Source organism: Dermacentor albipictus, chromosome 7 (assembly GCF_038994185.2).
Source record: "Dermacentor albipictus isolate Rhodes 1998 colony chromosome 7, USDA_Dalb.pri_finalv2, whole genome shotgun sequence".
Taxonomy (NCBI): domain Eukaryota; kingdom Metazoa; phylum Arthropoda; class Arachnida; order Ixodida; family Ixodidae; genus Dermacentor; species Dermacentor albipictus.
The window spans coordinates 2,745,171-2,764,587 of NC_091827.1; the positions used below are offsets into that span (position 1 = coordinate 2,745,171).

Genomic DNA, 19,417 nt, shown 5'->3' on the forward strand with positions numbered 1-19,417 from the left:
ACGAGAAGCTGTGGATGGAAATGCTTGGTACCCTTCGACACGATAAGGGAAATGACGGCAGATGTAGCCCGCTTCTGCGCCAAATGTCGGTTCTGCGCAGCGGTGGTCGCGTCGGTTGTTCCCTATGGTACCAAGGTGATGCCGGTGCTGACTGATGGCGATATTGCGGCGTCAGCATCGGAGGTGGCAGTCGACGGACATTTGCGTAGCTGGGCTGCCACGTCTGGGAATATGGCTCAGGAGCCGCAAGCGCTTGCTTTATTTCTTGGCGCACAACTTCAGCCACCGACGCAGCTGTGCATTCATTTGACGTTGCAGTGAGCTTCTTAATTTCTTCCTGAACAATTTCGCGTATCAACCGGCGCAAGGAACTCTCGTCTGACCGTCACTGCTGCGGCACTTGCCGGTCCAGTTCTGGTCAGGTGATCATACTGGCGGTTGCGTAGGTGTTACGCGCGCTATATGGCCGTCGATTCTTGAATAAATTCATCGACGCTCGTTGGCGGGTTCCGCACAAGACCGGCAAACAGCTGCTCCTTTAAGCCGCGCATGAGGTGGCTGAGTTTTTGTGCCTCGTACATATCGGGACCTGCACGATGACAAAGACGAGCCATATTCTCAGCGAACATGGCAACAGTTTCATTCGGCTTTTGAATCCGTAATTCGAGAAGACGCTGCGCGTGGTCTCGCCTTTTGGTACTCCCGAACATGTGCAAGAACTGGCGGTAGAAGTCACCCTAGCCTGGCCAGGTTCCCTCGCGATTTACGAACCATGTGCGGGCTCCGTCTTCAAGAGAGAAATACACATCGGATAGCTTCTGTCCAGCATGCCACTCATTACATACTTGGCTACGCGCTCGCACTGCGCGAGCCAGTCTTCTGCATCCCCGTAGGCGTTGCCGTGGAAGCTCACGGGAGATCGAAGAGTCAAAACAGTCACCTGTACAGGGCCTGGGTCTGCTATGGCTTGGGCACTCGTGGCAACAGGCAGAGTTCCTGGTAGGGTACAAAATTCTGGGCTTAGGCCTAGTATAGGCGACGGCTGGCGCGGTGAACGGGTGTTTCGACATGCGGAAAACATCCTGGGTTTGATGGGGGGCTGTTGACAGGCGTCCCAAACATTTACCCAGCGCCTCCACCAGTGTCACGATTCACAAGCAGCGGAAATTGATAAAATAGGGCAGGACCGTTTAATTGCAGGCAAATTGAAAAGCGATCCCGTCTTCTCTTCCGCAAGGCACGATATCTTAGTCTTCCTCTACGTGCCGCGTATTTGATGTGGCAATATATTTGCGCCAGAATGTACGCGTTTATTGCGGTCACTTGACGTCAGTTGAGGATTACTACCACGGTTTTAGTGTGTCCGGTATTCCGGTAAACGCAGGCGGACTGGGCGTTTTGCCGGATGGGCGCGCGCGCAAGCAGCCTACAGGATGCAACCACCTGGCGGCACGGAGCTCAACCAGACAGATTACGGAGTTTTACGTGCCAAAACTGCGATCTAATTATGAGGCACGCCGTAGTGAGGGACTCCGGAAATTTTGACCAACTGGGGTTCTTTAACGTGCAGCTAAATCTAAATACACGGGTGTTTTCGCTTTTCGCCGGCATCGAAACTACCTCCGTGGCCGGGAAGCTCAACCAGACAAACGCAGAGCTTATATAGCAGTAACTAAGTGTATTCTACTTTGATACTGGTGTGAATTTAAGAGAACGTAATGAGAACAGCATTCCGGGCAAGCTGGTAATCCATTACTGAAATTATATTGCGCGACAAAAAAAAAAAAAAACGGCACGGACGTGAGACAAGACGACACACCAAGCGCAAACTTGTCGAGTGTGTCCACCGGGTGGTGTACAACCTGCCGCTTTCATGTGGGAAGAAATATATCGGACAAACTGGGCGTTGCCTCAATGATCGGCTCCGCGAACACAGCAACAATGTAAAGAACGGCTCTGGTGGTTTCTTGGCGATCCACTGTTGCGATCATGGATGCAAACCTCTTGAGGATCAATGCACGATTGTTTCCCGTGGCAGCACGCAGCTCGTCCGTGAAATATCTGAAGCGCAAATGATCGCGAAATTGGGTGATAAGTGTGTTATCTTCCCGTCTCTGGCATTCACAGAAAAAGAACTAAGTTTCTTGGAGGCGGCATCACAAGACTCGTCACTATGTTACATAAATTCGCACTTCATTTTCTTGTAAGCGCATGCGCGGTCTACGCTGCCTCCCATGTATAAAATCGACACAGTGGCACAATAAACTTAGTTGAAAGTTTGCGCTTGGTGTGTTGTCTTCTCTCACGTCCGTGTCGTTTTTTTTTGTCGCGCAATATCATTTAAGTAAGCGAATTTATGGCTGCATTGTAGTTGTTAACACGTTGTCTTTATAGATGTTTAAAATGTTTTGTACTTTGTTACAGCAATATTAGCCCTGTGTTTGACTGATTAAGCTCTGCGTCACATGGTGGCTGCACCGTGCAGGCCGCTCTAAGGGGCCCTCGCTCATGCTTACGCCCATCCGTCAAAATGCCCAGCTCGCCTGCGTGAATGCCGGACACGCTTGGCACTGCGACAGAACGCTCGGAGCGCACGCTGCTTGGATAGCTTTCGCTGGGGATCGACGGCCAGGTAGTGGCTGGCGCAGAGGCTTCGCGTGCTGGCTCTCGGACAAGTGGACGACGCATCATGACGCCGAGCCAGTGACTTAGCCCCGATCACTCGGCGAGCGAGTTGAGAAGCTTGGCTGGGGAGCAGGGTAACCTGGTCCGTAGCTGTCTTAATATGAGGCGCTTTACTTCAATTGTGTGGCGCAAATGTTTTACATTAGCTGCACCCCACGCGTCTAAAAAATTTGTCCTAAACGTTTCCGGTGCCATTTAAAGGGACCAACAACTAATATTTGCTGTACACGTTTGCTGGGTACAGCGGATAGCTTACTGGCGCAGTGTGTTCAATATAGCAGTGGTAAGGCGGAAAACGTCGCGGAATATCATTTAATCAGTATTTCTCCATCTGTAGTCGCGATCCTGTTTATAAATTCCTATTTTGGAAACAGTGAGAGGTGAGCGCAATAGCCGTTGTACGCTGGCTTTGGTGGGAAGTCGGCGACAAGTGCTAAGAAGATGATGAAGACAGTGCATGGGATGCTTCTGGCGCGAGGGCCAGGTATGGTTCCCAAGAGCGCCAGCGACAAGTGAGAAATTTACGTTTCGTTTATCAAGCAGGCGCTCAGCTGTTAACGCTTCCGGAACTGTTGGATCGGTTCTGCATTAATAAGTATATGCTTTCGTGGTTTCCTGTCCAACTGCTTTGGTCATGTACAAGTCAAGCCAAGTTCCTTTTAGCTGAGCCAAGCCAAGTTTTCGAACACGAAACGGCACTTTCTTTGCAGTGACTTGTGATGCCCCGCAGCAGGGTGCTCGGTGCCATCCCCTGCCCACTTGTGGAGTGGCTTCTGTACTTTTGACAAAGGCTGTACGTGTGCGAATGTGGCGGCAAGTTAGAAGAGAGGATGTCGCGTGAGATTAAATAGAACCATAACGTTGAAAATTGCTGTCGCGAATAAAGACCGCTGCTATAAGTTGCGCTATATATGGGGATTAGTATTTAGTATAAGTAACTTATTGTGGTACGTTACGACATATCCAGTAGACCAACCTATCTTATGAATGCAAGAAGCCATCATGCAGCTTCCTTGATCTATCTATCTATCTATCTATCTATCTATCTATCTATCTATCTATCTATCTATCTATCTATCTATCTATCTATCTATCTATCTATCTATCTATCTATCTATCTATCTATCTATCTATCTATCTATCTATCTATCTATCTATCTATCTATCTATCTATCTATCTATCTATCTATCTATCTAATGTTCACAACGCGACATGAGCATAGAAAGGTAACAGCCAAGCGCGCGTTTTCATAAGCATACACTTGCGGTCGCGCCATTGTACACCTGTGCATTGTACACTATTCCAGTGGCTGACTCGTGTGCCATTCTGCAATTGCTTGCGCGGAGCAAACCTCGCGTGTCGAGAAAAGGTCAGCGGCGAGAGGAACGTGCGCAGGAGTTCCGCGCAAATGCAACTGGCGAGGCCGTTGTGGGAGACGCCTCCGAGTACGCGGCCCTCGGCACGCGGTGTGCCGGAAGGCTCTTGCGCTTTGGGGGCGCGCTACCGAACGCGGCCGATTAATCCCAGCGCCCCAAACGACAACCTCGACGACCTTCTCCGCCGAAGAATGGGCGGGAAGAACGCCGTCCCGTTTGCGCGCTGCTTGCGATGGTCGGAAACCAGGATTGTTCTACGATGGGGAGAGCAAGACTCAGGGAAATGCTTTGGGAGTAGACATACGCGATCATTGGGTGAACGACTTCCCTCCCGGCGGCACCGCGTTGTGCGCGAGAGCCCAGCGCTGGAGGCACGCGCGCGCCCGCTCAGCGGGGCGGGGTCGAACGGGGCGAGGGGGGAAGCAAAGTGCGGCGTGTATCGCGCGCCGGAAACCGTCGGGCGTCAGGCGGCGCGGCGGCAGCGACGTCGACAACGTCGCCGCGGGGGGGGAGGGCAGCCGACAACCGGAGAGCGACCGCCGCCACGGGGCCCAGATGCTGCGCCGACGCCGAGCGGGAACCACCACCGCGTGAACGGCGCCGCTTCGCTCGGCCACCGCCCCGGCGTGGTCGCTTCGCCCCGACGTGGTCGCTTCGCCCCGACGGCCGTCCACCGCCGAGCAGGTGAGCGTCCTTTCTTGCTCGTCGCCGCAAGGGCAGCGGCAATGTCGAGACAATTCCCCCCGCGGGCTTCCGCGAGAGCGGCGCGTGGTGAGAGATTGGCTGATTGATTGGTTGGGTGGCGTCTCTCGGCGGTTGGAATATGATTGCTGCGATATAGAATATCTCGTCGCCGCCGTGGACACCGTAGAAGGTCGCGCCTTCGACGCCGTGGTGTACGACGCGACCTCCGAGGAAGAAGCGGCGCCTCTCCCGTGCGTCTTTTCTCTCGCGCTACGCTCTTGGGGGAAATATCCTGGTTGTTGGACCAGCGTGTCTCGGCGGGATGTCTCGCTGGGCACAGCGTGTGCGAGGCGCGGCACGAAATGTTAGGCTTGACCTCACCGGAAGTGCAGGTTATCGCGGTGCTGTAATGTTGCGAGGACAATTAAAAAAGGAAAGCTAAGCCGCTATAAAGCGGATCGCGCGAAATCCGAGAGGCTTAATTTTTAAGCCACGTTCGCAACCGCCGCGAGCGTTAAGTATACATTACACGTGGCCAACTTTTTCTTTTATACAAAGACCGAGTAGTGCGCCTCGGCACGCAAGCGCAATGGAATAATGGAATCCTGCAGCTGCGAAGGCAGCAGGATAGGATCGGCCGCCCTCTTCGATGTCGCCATCCTCGAACGACGGGAAGCCGAGTTCGGGGCTCACGGTGTGAAAAGGCAGGCGTATACGCGGGAGGAACGAGAAGGACGAGCGTTGTCCTTCGTCGTCCTTATTTTGGGTACGCCAGCATACGACGAATCGGTCCTTCGTGATGCTCGCGTGCTTCCCCCAAACTTCCCTCTCCTTGAAGAAAGGCGTCGTCACCACTCGCGAGTGAGGCAGGTTTGCACGCCCCGCTGATGGAAGCAAGTCCTTTGACGTCACGCGCTCTCGATGCACGCTGAAAGGTCGGTGCTGGGCCATTCGCACACGGCGACGCCAAGCAGGCCGTGTACGGGCGAACGCGTAGGCGACGGAAGAAACGCGCCCAAACGAGAAAGCAAAATCTATAGAGACCACGCACACCGCGCTATGGTTACCGCCGTGGACTTTGACATCACCTGCCGTTCAGGGACTCTGTGCCAACTGAGGAATTCAACGAGCCCACAAGAGCGCACTGTCGTCGATGCGCTCCGAAAGAGACGCCGATTAGCCTTTGTCGTTATACTACGTCACGTAATATTGGCTGGGACAAACCGTCTCTGTTTGAGATGGACCCTGCATTCTTTTGCCGGTGACTGACCGCGTGTTCGGCTGTGGTGGAAAAACCGGCGGCCCGACTTTGATAATAAGGGTTTACGACGCATCTGCGCCGAGCTATCTGGCGTTCGACTCGAGAGAGAGGGCTTGGCTTTCACTTTGTTGTTGCAGGTTTCCACCAAATGAGTGGAATTGTTGAAAAATGCTTTGTCCGGCTCTTCCTCTTTACAGCGTGCATTAATTTGTACCCACTTACCGGCCACGATTGACTGACTGATTTAATTCGGTACGAAAAGAGTGAGGTGCGTTTCCTGTGTGTTGGTGATGATAATTCCTCGGCCCCCTGAAACGGGGTGGCGACAAATAGTGACTGCCTGCTTGGTCTGATCAGGTTTTGCTACATCGATCGCAGTACAGCGTTCTGCCTTGCGCTTCATTGGAGCCATACCCAGCTCGACTCTTCCATCAGTCTCGTCCCTTTCTTCTCCCCCACGAACAGTCTGCGCGTATACACACGATATTGTCGCGCATCGCACTGGGAAAGCCGCCTTTTTATGATTAGTCGCCACCTGTCTGTCGAGATCTCTCTCCAACGTAACAAAGGCGTTCGACAATGGAGAAAGGCATCGGGAGCCGCCTTCCGCAGCTGCTGCAACCCCCTTGTGCATTCGCGAGCGAAAGACCACGTACGGTTACGCGGCCTCTTTCCTTTCGCAGCCGTGACAGAGGTGTGCGCGTGTCCGGCTCGAGCGATTCCACGCTGCGGAGCTGTGATGGCAGAAGCGGTCTTCATACTTTTGCACGTGACTGTATGCTAGGGATAAGGCGCCAGCCGAGCTTTGCGTGATAACACACCCGCGGAGCGCCGCAGCGTTTCACGTCGATGATGCGACAAGTGGCGCGTCGCATTTCTCGCGCATCGCACCCGTGTGAACGGTGGGTCGACTCGGGCGCGGTGCCTGTGGACGGCGGCGCGCTGAGGGACCGGCTGCGCCTCCGCTCCCTGCCGAAACGCCAGAAACGTGTTCCGGCTTGTCTCGGACCGAGGGGACACGCGGAAACGGCGCCGCATGTAGTATTGAGAAGTGCGATACGATCTGTTATGTCGCGTGCATGTGAACGCAGCTGAATATTCGCACAGAGCCTGTACAACATAGATGGAAAGGTAAATAAAGCTGGCGTACCGAGGGAAGATCGGCCTGTACTGCGTGGGTAGTGCAGGACGCACGTCGCTCGCAGTATCACGCTAGAACGTCCGCATTTCTTAGCCTCCCTGATGCTGAGAATTTGCTCTAGTGAACGTGGTGGCGATCCAGTTTCACACAACTCCGCAGAGAGATGAGCGTCATTCCCAAGTCTGATGAGCCAGCGTCGCATTGTGAATGCGGGGTTGAGGATACTCGCTTACAACAGTCACGTCCCAACAAGCCTGCAAATCGGAATACAGTGTGCCAATATAACGCATACCGACAAGACCGCATGAAAACTCTATATTTAATGTTGACCGCTTTCTCAGTGCAGGTTCATTCGACCTGCAAAGTACCGCCATTACAACGTGTTTGCAAGTATCAGCCAAACTATTGAGTACGCCACTCTGCGACCGCTTACCGATGAATATAGTCTCATTAATTATTGATTTCAATTAGGTGCCAGAACCACGATCCGGGTTTTTTAATCCGGGTTTTTACCTCAATGTAAAAAGAGCACATTCCAGGACCGAGCCACCGCGCGGTGGGTCCGAACTCTTTTGATGAGCGCCATTCAACAGCTGACTTCTCTCTTGGCTACAGCTGCTTCCAAATGAGTGTGTACATACTAGTATATCCTGACTCAGGCTATCCAACACCGTTTACAGATGACTGTAGTCACGCTCTTAGCTCTTCAGTTATAATACTGTATGACCGTAGTGGACAGGCCGCCATTAGAATTTGAACCTGACAACGTTTAACGTTAGAACGTTATCTAGTGAGGCGAGTCTAGCAGTGTTAATGGAGGAATTAGAGGGTAGTAAATGGGATATAATAGGGCTCAGTGAGGTTAGGAGGACAAAGAAGCATATACTGTGCTAAAAAGTGGGCACGTCCTGTGCTACCGGGGCTTAGCGGAGAGACGAGAAGTAGGAGTCGGATTCCTGATTAATAAGAATATAGCTGGTAACATACAGGAATTCTATAGCATTAACGAGAGGGTGGCAGATCTTGTGAAACTTAACAAGAGGTACAAAATGAAGGTTGTACAGGTCTACGCCCCTATATCCAGTCATGATGACAAGAAACTCGAAAGCCTCTATGAAGACGTGGAATCGGGGATGGGTAGAGTGAAAACAAAGTACACTATACTAATGGGCGACTTTAATGCCAAGGTAGGCAAGAAGCAGGCTGGAGACAAAGCTGTGGCGGAATATGGCATAGGCGCTAGGAATAGCAGGGGAGAGTTATTAGTAGAGTTTGCGGAACACAATAATATGAGGATAATGAATACCTTCTTCCGCAAGCGCGATAGCCGAAAGTGGACGTGGAGGAGCCCGAACGGCGAGACCAGAAATCAAATAGACTTCATACTCTGCGCTAACCCTGACATCATACAAGATGTGGACGTGCTCGGCAAGGTGCGCTGCAGTGACCACAGGATGGTAAGAACTCGAATTAGCCTAGACTTGAGGAGGGAACGGAAGAAACTGGTACATCAGAAGCCAATCAATGAGTTAGCGGTAAGAGTGAAAATAGAGGAATTCCGGATCAAGCTACAGAACAGGTATTCGGCTTTAACTCAGGAAGAGGACCTTAGTGTTGAAGCAATGAACGACAATCTTGTGGGCATCATTAAGGAGTGTGCAATAGAAGTCGGCGGTAACTCCGTTAGACAGGATGCCAGTAAGCTATCGCAGAAGACGAAAGATCTGATCAACAAACGCCAATGTATGAAAGCCTCTAACCCTACATCTAGAATAGAACTGGCAGAACTTTCGAAGTTAATCAACAAGCGTAAGACAGCTGACATAAGGAAGTATAATATGGACAGAATTGAACATGCTCTCAGGAACGGAGGAAGCCTAAAAACAGTGAAGAAGAAACTAGGAATTAGGACTAGGAACTAGAAACTAGGAACTAGCCGGAAGAAGTAAAGAAAGCCTTGGGAGATATGCAAAGGGGGAAGGCAGCTGGGGAGGATCAGGTAACAGCAGATTTGTTGAAGGATGGTGGGCAAATTGTTCTAGAGAAACTGGCCACCCTGTATACGCAATGCCTCATAACGTCGAGCGTACCGGAATCTTGGAAAAGCGCTAACATAATCCTAATCCATAAGAAAGGGGACGCCAAAGACTTGAAAAATTATAGACCGATCAGCTTACTGTCCATTGCCTACAAGGTATTTACTAAGGTAATTGCAAATAGAATCAGGAACACCTTAGACTTCTGTCAAGCAAAGGACCAGGCAGGATTCCGTAAAGGCTACTCAACAATAGATCATATTCACACTATCAATCAGGTGATAGAGAAATGTGCGGAATATGACCAACCCTTATATATAGCTTTCATTGATTACGAGAAAGCATTTGATTCTGTCGAAACCTCAGCAGTCATGGAGGCATTACGGAATCAGGGTGTAGACGAGCCGTATGTAAAAATACTGAAAGATATCTTTAGCGGCTCCACAGCTACCGTAGTCCTCCATAAAGAAAGCAACAAAATCCCAATAAAGAAAGGCGTCAGGCAGGGAGATACGATCTCTCCAATGCTATTCACAGCGTGTTTACAGGAGGTATTCAGAGACCTGGATTGGGAAGAAGTGGGGATAAAAGTTAATGTATAATACCTTAGTAACTTGCGATTCGCTGATGATATTGCCTTGCTTAGTAACTCAGGGGACCAATTGCAATGCATGCTCACTGACCTGGAGAGGCAAAGCAAAAGAGTGCGTCTAAAAATTAATCTACAGAAAACTAAAGTAATGTTTAACAGTCTCGGAAGAGAACAGCAATTTACAATAGGCAGCGAGGCACTGGAAGTCGTAAGGGAATACATCTACTTAGGGCAGGTAGTCACTGTGGATCCGGATCATGAGACGAAAATAATCAGAAGAATAAGAATGGGCTGGGGTGCGTTTGGCCGGCATTCTCAGATCATTAACAGCAGGTTGCCGTTATCCCTCAAGAGAAAAGTGTATAATAGCTGTATCTTACCAGTACTCACGTATGGGGCAGAAACCTGGAGGCTTACGAAAAGGGTTCTACTCAGATTGAGGACGACGCAACGAGCTATGGAAAGAAGAATGATGGGTGTAACGTTAAGGGATAAGTAAAAGGGCAGATTGGGTGAGGGAACAAACGCGAGTTAACGACATCTTAGTTGAAATCAAGAAAAAGAAATGGGCATGGGCAGGACATGTAATGAGGAGGGAAGATAACCGATGGTCACTAAGGGTTACGGACTGGATTCCAAGGGAAGGGAAGCGTAGCAGGGGGCGGCAGAAAGTTAGGTGGGCGGATGAGATTAAGAAGTTTGCATTGACGGCATGGCCACAATTATTACATGACCGGGGTTGTTGGAGAAATATGGGAGAGGCCTTTGCCCTGCAGTGGGCATAACCAGGCTGCTGCTGATGATGATGATGAGTAACTCAGGAGACCAATTGTAATGCATGCTCACTGACCTGGAGAGGCAAAGCAGAAGGGTGGGTCTGAAAATTAATCTACAGAAAACTAAAGTAATGTTTAACAGTCTCGGAAGAGAACACCAGTTTACGATAGGTAGCGAGGCACTGGAAGTGGTAAGGGAATACATCTACTTAGGGCAGGTAAGGACCACGTATCCGGATCATGAGACTGAAATAACCAGAAGAATAAGAATTGGCTGGGGTGCGTTTGGCCGGCATTCTCAGATCATTAACAGCAGGTTGCCGTTATCCCTCAAGAGAAAAGTGTATAATAGCTGTATCTTACCAGTACTCACGTATGGGGCAGAAACCTGGAGGCTTACGAAAAGGGTTCTACTCAGATTGAGGACGACGCAACGAGCTATGGAAAGAAGAATGATGGGTGTAACGTTAAGGGATAAGTAAAAGGGCAGATTGGGTGAGGGAACAAACGCGAGTTAACGACATCTTAGTTGAAATCAAGAAAAAGAAATGGGCATGGGCAGGACATGTAATGAGGAGGGAAGATAACCGATGGTCACTAAGGGTTACGGACGGGATTCCAAGGGAAGGGAAGCGTAGCAGGGGGCGGCAGAAAGTTAGGTGGGCGAATGAGATTAAGAAGTTTGTAGGGACAACATGGCCACAATTAGTACATGACCGGGGTAGTTGGAGAAGTATGGGAGAGGCCTTTGCCCTGCGCGGGGCGTAACCAGGCTGATGACGATGATGATGACGACGATAACCGTTGTGGGAGTACTTCCACTGGACCAGAGCTTCCAGCAGAATAGAGCGGCCTCTATATATCCAACACAGTTCGTCCCGCGGTGAATGTTAGTGCTCAAAATATCACCCAGGTTAAACGACACGCGTGCACAAGATAACCTCATCCTTTTGTTCTAGTGAAAATTTGTCATTGATTTCGAACAATAAGTTCGTGGTACGAGTGACAGCGGTTCACTTGCGGATGAGAAATGTTGCTATATTGGCAGGCAGAAAAAAAAATAGTTATGAAACTCGCGAGAAGTTCCCAACTATAGGCGCACGCACAGAAACGAAAGCGACGTTTCGGCCGGAGACCGATCTCCGCCCGGAATGCCCAACTAAATCTACAGTCGTGCCAGTGTTATACTTGTTGGTCGATCGTAACTCTTCGTAGCGCCAGTTCCTCTCCCCTGGACACATATTGCGGCGCAGTGTCCACGCGTGACAAAAAGCTGAAGGCGTACTTGTCCATCGTTTGCGGACAGAAGAAAAGGGGTCGTGACTTTATGGGTCCAGTTGTGCAGATATTTTCACGAGTTAACGCAATCACTCCGTCATTTTCATGAGCGCGCGTGTTTAATTTGCCCCGCGAGATGTAGTCGAGCTGTAATCGCACTTGATGAAAAGTTGATGGTGACGAGAACTTCCATCTTGCCGCCTTTCGCGCGTTTTCCTCTGAAATGTTGACGTCACTGATTGGTTCTACACCACATTTCGGCCTCCTCGCCTTCACGATCTATGTGAACGAACCTTGACGCAGTCGTAGTGGAGTCGGACGATGCCACGGGTCGACGATGCCGTGTTTCGCACCCTATTTCACTTGCAGCGCGGAATGAATTAAAATAAATGAAAAAAAAATGGCTGTGGCTTAGCTAAGGCTAAGCCCAGGATGCGAAGCATACTAGCCTTTATTTTAGTTGTTGAACCACTGTTTAGCCTGGTGAACTGCTGTTGCTTGGCTATATTTGGTTCGGCTAGACGAAGAAACGACTCATGCGTTACTCTGCTTCGACTTCAAGAGTGAAACGCGACAGCGTTCCCGTCGACCCGCCAAGGGGTGTAAGACAATGGGCTACGGCACAGCGACTACGCGCCCCGCATTGGACGCGGTGAGCGTCGAGCAACGCAGCGTTCGGCGCGGCAACGAAATGTGCGCCTGAGCAAGCGACGCACGCCTGAGCCTTAGAAACCGCTCGTTTCTAAGGCAACACCGCATTCACTAGAGGCGCTTTTGTACCGCTTTGAAGCATCGTACTCGTGGCTCAGTGGTAGCGTCTCCGTCTCACACCCCGGAGACCCTGGTTCGATTCCCACCCAGCCCATCTCGCAAGAGTTGAGCCAAAGCCACCTAGAAAATCAGTCTCTGTAGCACGCCGCAACCTTCGCTTCTCATTCCAACGAGCAGCTCTGTCTCCAGGAGGCATCTCACCTCGTGAGTGTCTAGCAGAGGCAAGCGCAGCTGCTTATATACCGCCGCGACGCCGCGAGCGACGGCGCGAGTTGGAGCCCCGTTTCTCCTCTGTCGTGACGTCACGGTGTCACGTGGTACTGAAGGCGACACCGCCGCCCCTGAGGAGCTGGGTTGAGCTCTAGTAATATGCTTCGCATAAAAGAAGAGCGCGCGCTGGCCACATACACGTGCATTCGCGGTCTGACGTTGCGTACGCGTTATTGAGCGCGCGAGCGTCTATAATGCGAGTAGCCCCTGAACGCCCTCTTGGAACGCAGAGGTGCGGTGAACGTGCACCGCACGCCTGAGGTCGCTGGCGTGTTGGGTGCCCGCACTCCGCGCCGAGGGCTCTCGGGCGCTGAGGCTTGGAGGAGGCGCTGCTAAATGTGGTCTCTTGGTGGTCTGTAAATGTGGCTGAAGCTCTACAGGGTGCGTGCTCGCGCCAAGTTATTCCCCGCTCCGTTGTTTTCTCCGCACACGTACTCCCACTGCACTCGCGTGGGTACGTGGAAGCGGAATCTCGGTGCAAAACTTCGTCATGTGGGGTAAACGCACAATATATTATGAAGAATTTACGTGCATTCGGGAAGGCATTGGCTAAGGAGTAAGTTCGGTTTCGTCAATGTAAAACAAGCGTTATACAGCGAGGCAAAAAAGAAGCATCAATTTAAAGAAAGCATTATTCGCACAGCGCAATAGCACGCAGCATCAACACAGGCAACACGAAAAACAATTCAAATCAAAACTAAAAACAGAAAACAGGTACACTGGGAAGACACTAGTAATTAGCACCCGAAGATGGTTGCACTACAGCGTTGGCGTACAAACGGGAAAACAGCCACATCGACGGCTGAACCAGCGCAACGCAAACGGCTAAAAGAAAGACACGAAAATGAGGCAGGTAACAATTACATTCCGCCAATGTAACATAACCTACAAGTTCACAGACAACACTGAATGGTGTGTGAGCCCACACAGGATTTGTTTAGAAAAATATAGCAATAGACATACTGTAACTATAGACTGTAGATACCACAAGATAAATGCATGACGATATAGAAAAGTACAGTATAAAATAATGGCAAAATGTTCTAGGCACAGCCAGAAAATAGTCGGTGATATATCCGGTGAAAATCTTCCGCAAAACATTAAAGGAGAAGCAATGCGCACGTTCAAAGCTCGCACGGTCTGCCTTTTGCCGACGCCAGAGCCCCTAAGGTCCAGATGGATGGATGCCGTCAGCGACCCCTTTGGAACGGCGCGGTGGGTTGGCCAACCAAGCTCTTATTATGTTGCCCAATGTCCTACCTATGTTAAAAAGGGGAAAAGGGGGAGAAAAAAACCCATGCCGAATTCCCATAGCCAAACTTTCTGAACTCCTATTGTGAACTTTATTTTTGCATGCCTCCATTGTTTGTCGTTTCCCTATTTCCACCAATCTTCCAATCGCCGCTTGTTAATCTGTACTGCGAACATGTTTACTTGCCCTTGCTCTCGCAAAAACAAAGGGCTTCAAGGAGGCCAGAGATGCCTAAATCGACCGCTGGGCAGATATATGGATAGATGGATGGATGTTATGAGCGTCCCTTTGGAACGGGCCGGTGGGTTACGCCACCAAGCTGGCCCCCAGCTAACAGCGCCATCTCAAGGTCAGTGGCGTATCCAGGGGCGGGGCGGGACGGGACTACTGGGCTTCAACCCCCCTGATTTTTTTTCCCGGCCGGCGCCCCATTGTCTTTTGTGTCTTGCACGCCGCCTACGAACAAAGGCGCATATCCTTCGAACGCCCTCAGATAAGTAAGTACAGGATGGTGCACGCCTTCGGGTAGACTAAGGGTCAGCTCACGGTAATAGTTGTATTATTTGCGACAAGCACGGGAAACCCAACCGAGAGTGATGGAGCCGTAGCCCCCGAAAATACGCGCCTGCTCGAGGCGCGCGTGCATTGAGCCGAAGCAAGACCTGCCAACGCGCGCAGTCCCGCAGGCCATGCTGCGAATGTACCGTTTCGAGCTGGCGCCGTGCAATGACGCGATCGAGAGCACACGTCTTGTTTGGGCGGCGAGTAGCGCGAAAGAACAAGGGATCCCAGCGCGCCGTGTGCAGCCCCGCGTGTGACCTCGAGAGCCCCGTGTTTGCCCCGCAGCGCAACGCGCGTTTTCATAATGTGTCCGACCCGATGGGTTGCGCCATCGTCACTGCGAGGCCGCCTTGTCAGGATTGGGGGCTCAATCCCTTCGTCCGTGGTCCTTTGCCAAGATTGGAGTACGGCATGAATTCGAAGGTAGCTGGCCCATGCCGTCGTCCAACTTATTTACGCTGAGATCGTTGAGGAAGTGAAGAACTGCTTCTCATCGAGAACGGGGAAAAGGGTTTATTTACAGAAATTAACTCAGTCTAACATGACTGTTTGAGAAAAAGAGTAACAGTCCAACATGACTGCTCAAGAGAAGTGTGTCCAGCATGCGCACAACCACAGTTTTTATACACTCGATCCGCCGGTCCTACGACGCGGCGGCTGTTCGTTTACACATCACCAACTCGCAGCTGCTCTGAAGATCAGTTTACAGACACAAAGGCACACACATTCCGAAGCCCAAGCGACGGCGTTGAAGGGGGTGCCGTTCCGGAAAGTATCGACGCCGCTCGAGGGTCGCTCGTTGTTTTGCGTCATGCAGAACCGTGAGAAGCGCAAAAATAAGTCGTTCCCGCGGTAGCTTCTTCAGGCGTGTCAAATCAGCTCCGCGTTGGGGAACTCTGGAATCATTGTCCACACACCGAATTCGTCCCGTCACAATGTCGAAGGGGCTGGAGGAAGGCGGCGGATTCCAGCGCAAAGGTCGCTTCTTTGAACGTCTCGCAGCTGCAGCGACGGAGAGGGGGAGGTGCGCGTCTTGCACCCCTTGTCGTAATCGGGTGGCAAGGTGGCAATCTTGTTGCGCAACTCGCCGTTCTTGACAGCCTTTTGTCATCGCTCGACTGCGCGCTTCCTCCTCTCCCGTTCTTCGTGGACCCTATGCACATTTTCGCCCTCTAAACTAGACCCTCGTTTGCTCTCCAGTCCACAACACTGCCTTCTCCTCAACGGTCCAATCTCCATAACGTTTCAAACAATAATTATATATGGATATGTGGCGCCAGTGTCGTACATGAGAGCTGCAAGGGTGCAGCCTGCGTGCGCTTTAGGGGGAATGCATCTGGCTAAACTTCCTCCTTCCGGATTCTTGTGCATTTTCCTCCAAATACGAATCCAACAATTCGCGGTAATCATGCACACATGCGGCTATTTATTGCTTACACAGGACGTAATAAACGAAGCGAAAGAAATCCACCCATAACGGTAGCGGCTCAATTGTGCGCTAGTGTAGTCCCTTTTAACGCGACAACGTTAAGGGCCTCGTGTCACGGAAAAATCCGGCGTCTAATGTCAATGTGATATCGGTTAAAAGAATCTCGAAGCACACATACACAGGCCCTCCATGTGGCGCAAGGAAGTTATACTGAACTAATTGAATTTCTCAATCTAAAATACGTAGAAAAATTGTAAAGTACGACTTGCATACAACCTACAGACATAATAGCGTCGGAGTGTAATTTGAATATACGAGAAAACATAAGCCTGTTACGCGAAAACTAAAAAAAGGAAAGCTAGAAACCCCTCTTCCAGCGTTTCTGCCATTCACAGAACGGCCATGGCCTCCCAGATTAGCGCGCGCAAATCTCAAAGGCTATAAAAGCGGCGCATCCGGTTTCTTGCAACACCTCCAGATGGTGCTCGTCTCCGCTGCATCGATTTTGAAATATCAAAAGTAGAAAGCAGACCGTTATATGTGGCCTTTTTAGACATTGCAGAAGCCTATGACAACGTAGACCGCAACATTTTGTGGAATATTCTGGAAGGGGAATGTTTAGGCGACGTTTGTCTACAGCTTTTGAGAGAGATTTACTAAGAAAATTCTGTTTGCGTTGAATGGGAAGGGATGAGGAGAGAGGAGAAAGTTGATATCAACAAGGGACTGAGGCAGGGGTGCCCTTTATCCCCACTGCTGTTTATGTACTTGGTGAGGATGGAGAGGGCTCTGGAACGAAGTAATATCGGGTTTAATCTCGTACAAACAGGCGGGTACAGTAGTAGAGCAGCAGCTTCCAAGTTTATTTTATGCGGACGAGATTGTGTTGCTAGCTAACAAGCAAAGTGATTTGCATATGTGGACAGAAAGGCGAGAATTTAGGTTTGAGATTTAGTGTTATAAAATCAGGTGTTATGGTATTCAATGAAAATAGTGAACAGATAGTATACAGGGCCAGGAAATACCTTAGGTAAAAGAAATATAAATGTCTTGGTATATGGATAAACGAAGGCAATAAATATATGGAAACACTGAAAAAAACAATAACAGTAAAGGGGAAGGGAAATTCAGCCATAAGGAAGCACAGAGCGCTATGGGGATACAATAGGTACGCGGCGCTCCGGGGTATGTGGAAAGGTGTAATGGTTCCAGGACTTACTTTCGGAAATGCGGTTGTTTGCTTGAAATCAGAGTTATAATCAGGACTCGACGGGAACCAAAGGTCAGTGGGACGCCTCGCATTGGGCGCTCACGGGAACACTACAAATGGAGCTGTGCAGGGTGATATGGGCTGGACTAGTTTTGAAGTGAGGGAAGCTCGCAGTAAAATTGATTATGAAGAACGACTGAGGAATATGGAAGAAAATTAATGGGCTGGGAGAGTGCTGAGGTACTTGAACAGAAAAATTTTGAATTCACAGTGGAAGAAAAGAACTAGGAAGCTTGCTAGCAAGTCTCCGGCCTGTCTGGTGAGCAACACATAAACAAATAACGTCAAGTGGAAAGTCAGAGAGGCTGAGATAATCTCATGGGTGTCGGCAATGGAAAAGAAACCTGCCATGAGTAACTTCTAACTACAACAGGGAGTCGCAAAATTTGGTTATGGAAATTCGTCGTGGTTTTCTTTTTTAACCGAGGTAGGACATTAGGCAGTATAATAGCAAGAGCTTGGTGCCGCAACCCACCGCCCCGTTCCGAAGGGTTATTACGGCAAATGTAGCGCATGAGTGGAAGAAGTGTGGACGAGAACGCGAGAAGGACATTTTGCCCCGTCTCAGGCTCGCCTTGATTCCTTTGAAAGAAACCCCGGTTCTTTCGTGACGTAATAGTGTTGATGGAGGTTGCGGGGTAATTGATGTAACGACGGACTCGGAGCTATCTATTCTTCACCGGAGTCGTCGCCTCGCCGGACTACCACCTTTGCCTGCTGACATGTCCAACGACGGAGACGTTCACAGTCCGATGTCTGCTTCTCGGGGATTCATGCCTGCTGGTACGTGGCGCTACTACCGAGAACCTCGGTTTTTCTCTGGGAAAGCAGGTGAAGATGTGGACGAGTGGCTTGGGCACAACCAATGAGTAAGCAAATCCAACGATTGGGACACTACCGACCAACTAACCAACGTTGTCTTCGCACTCACTGACACTGCCCTGATGTGGTTTGAAAATCACTACGTGGAAGCGTTTCTTTGTTGAGCCATATAAATGTTTCGGTGACGCAGCAAAGGAACGCGCAGAACACACCTTGGCACAGAGAGCACAGCTACCAGGTGAGACCTACATCGAGGAGATTTTGAAAGCCAGCGCAATAATGTCAGAGGAAGACAAAGTCAGGCACCTACTTAAGGGCGTAGCAGAAGATGTCTACAGTCTGCTGATCGGCAAGGACAGTCTCGCTTCAGTTCCTGACGTCATGAAGCACTGCCGTGCGTTCTAGGCACTAGAGATGCGCCGTATAACGCCATAGCAATAACCTATAGCGCCACTATGCGGCAAACCAGGAGACTTCCTACACACCCTCCTCACATGCCCCCGTCACCTGTCATGGTGGACCTGACCTGCACTTCCGCTCAAGACCAGCGCCGTATCATCTCCAGTGCTACGAGAAGGATTGCGCTCCTTCGCTTTGTGCCGCCCCCTCACAGTGCCCCCACCTTTCATGTCGTTGGCAATCTCTCTCGCCAGTCAGCTCTTCCCGCGCACTGCCGCCTCTTTCTCGGCAACGCACCGTTTTAGGGTCGAGCTTGTCTGCTTAGTACCGCATCCTTTGTCCCGCGCCATTCTTTTGTTGCTTTCTCATCGGGACGTGGATCTCGGCCCGAGACGCGCAAAGGTACCGCATGTGGACGGGCCGTGGTGCTAAGCGCGCCGCGGTGTCTGCCACGTTGAGGTACGAGGTCGCCGGTTCGAGTGCCCTTCTCCGACCATCGCGTTCCTCCGAGTTGAGTGCAATGGGCATGAAAGTGCATGTGTGTGTGTGTGTGTGTGTGCATACGACCTGACACCGTGCATATATTCGAGAACTCGGTTGGCCACCACCGACCTTCCACGGCGGCGCCTCCTCCGTCAGACACACGTGGCAGCCCGGCGAGTTGTTAAAAGAGAAATGTTATTTCTGCTGTGTTCGTAAATTATGTTTCAAGGGTACGAGTCCTGTTGTGAGGAAAGGCGCTGTAAATTAGAAGAGGCGCAAGAACTGAACTCGGGCGGGGTTGACGCCACCTTCCCGCACCAGCTCGCCGTA

General features: G+C 50.7%; 1 protein-coding gene across 2 annotated transcripts in view; it reads left to right on the forward strand.

Annotated features, from left to right (window-relative positions):
- LOC139047655 (thyroid receptor-interacting protein 11-like) overlaps positions 1-19,417 on the forward strand; it is a 188,604-nt gene that overhangs the window by 103,722 nt on the left and 65,465 nt on the right. The window contains exon 1 of one of the 2 annotated variants that reach the window (XM_070521524.1): positions 4,575-4,746. The exons of the other annotated variant lie outside the window; for it this stretch is intronic. The gene's annotated coding sequence lies outside the window, so the exon portion shown is untranslated. Of the gene's footprint in view, positions 1-4,574; positions 4,747-19,417 lie in introns of those variants that run through there. 2 annotated transcript variants of the gene reach the window in all.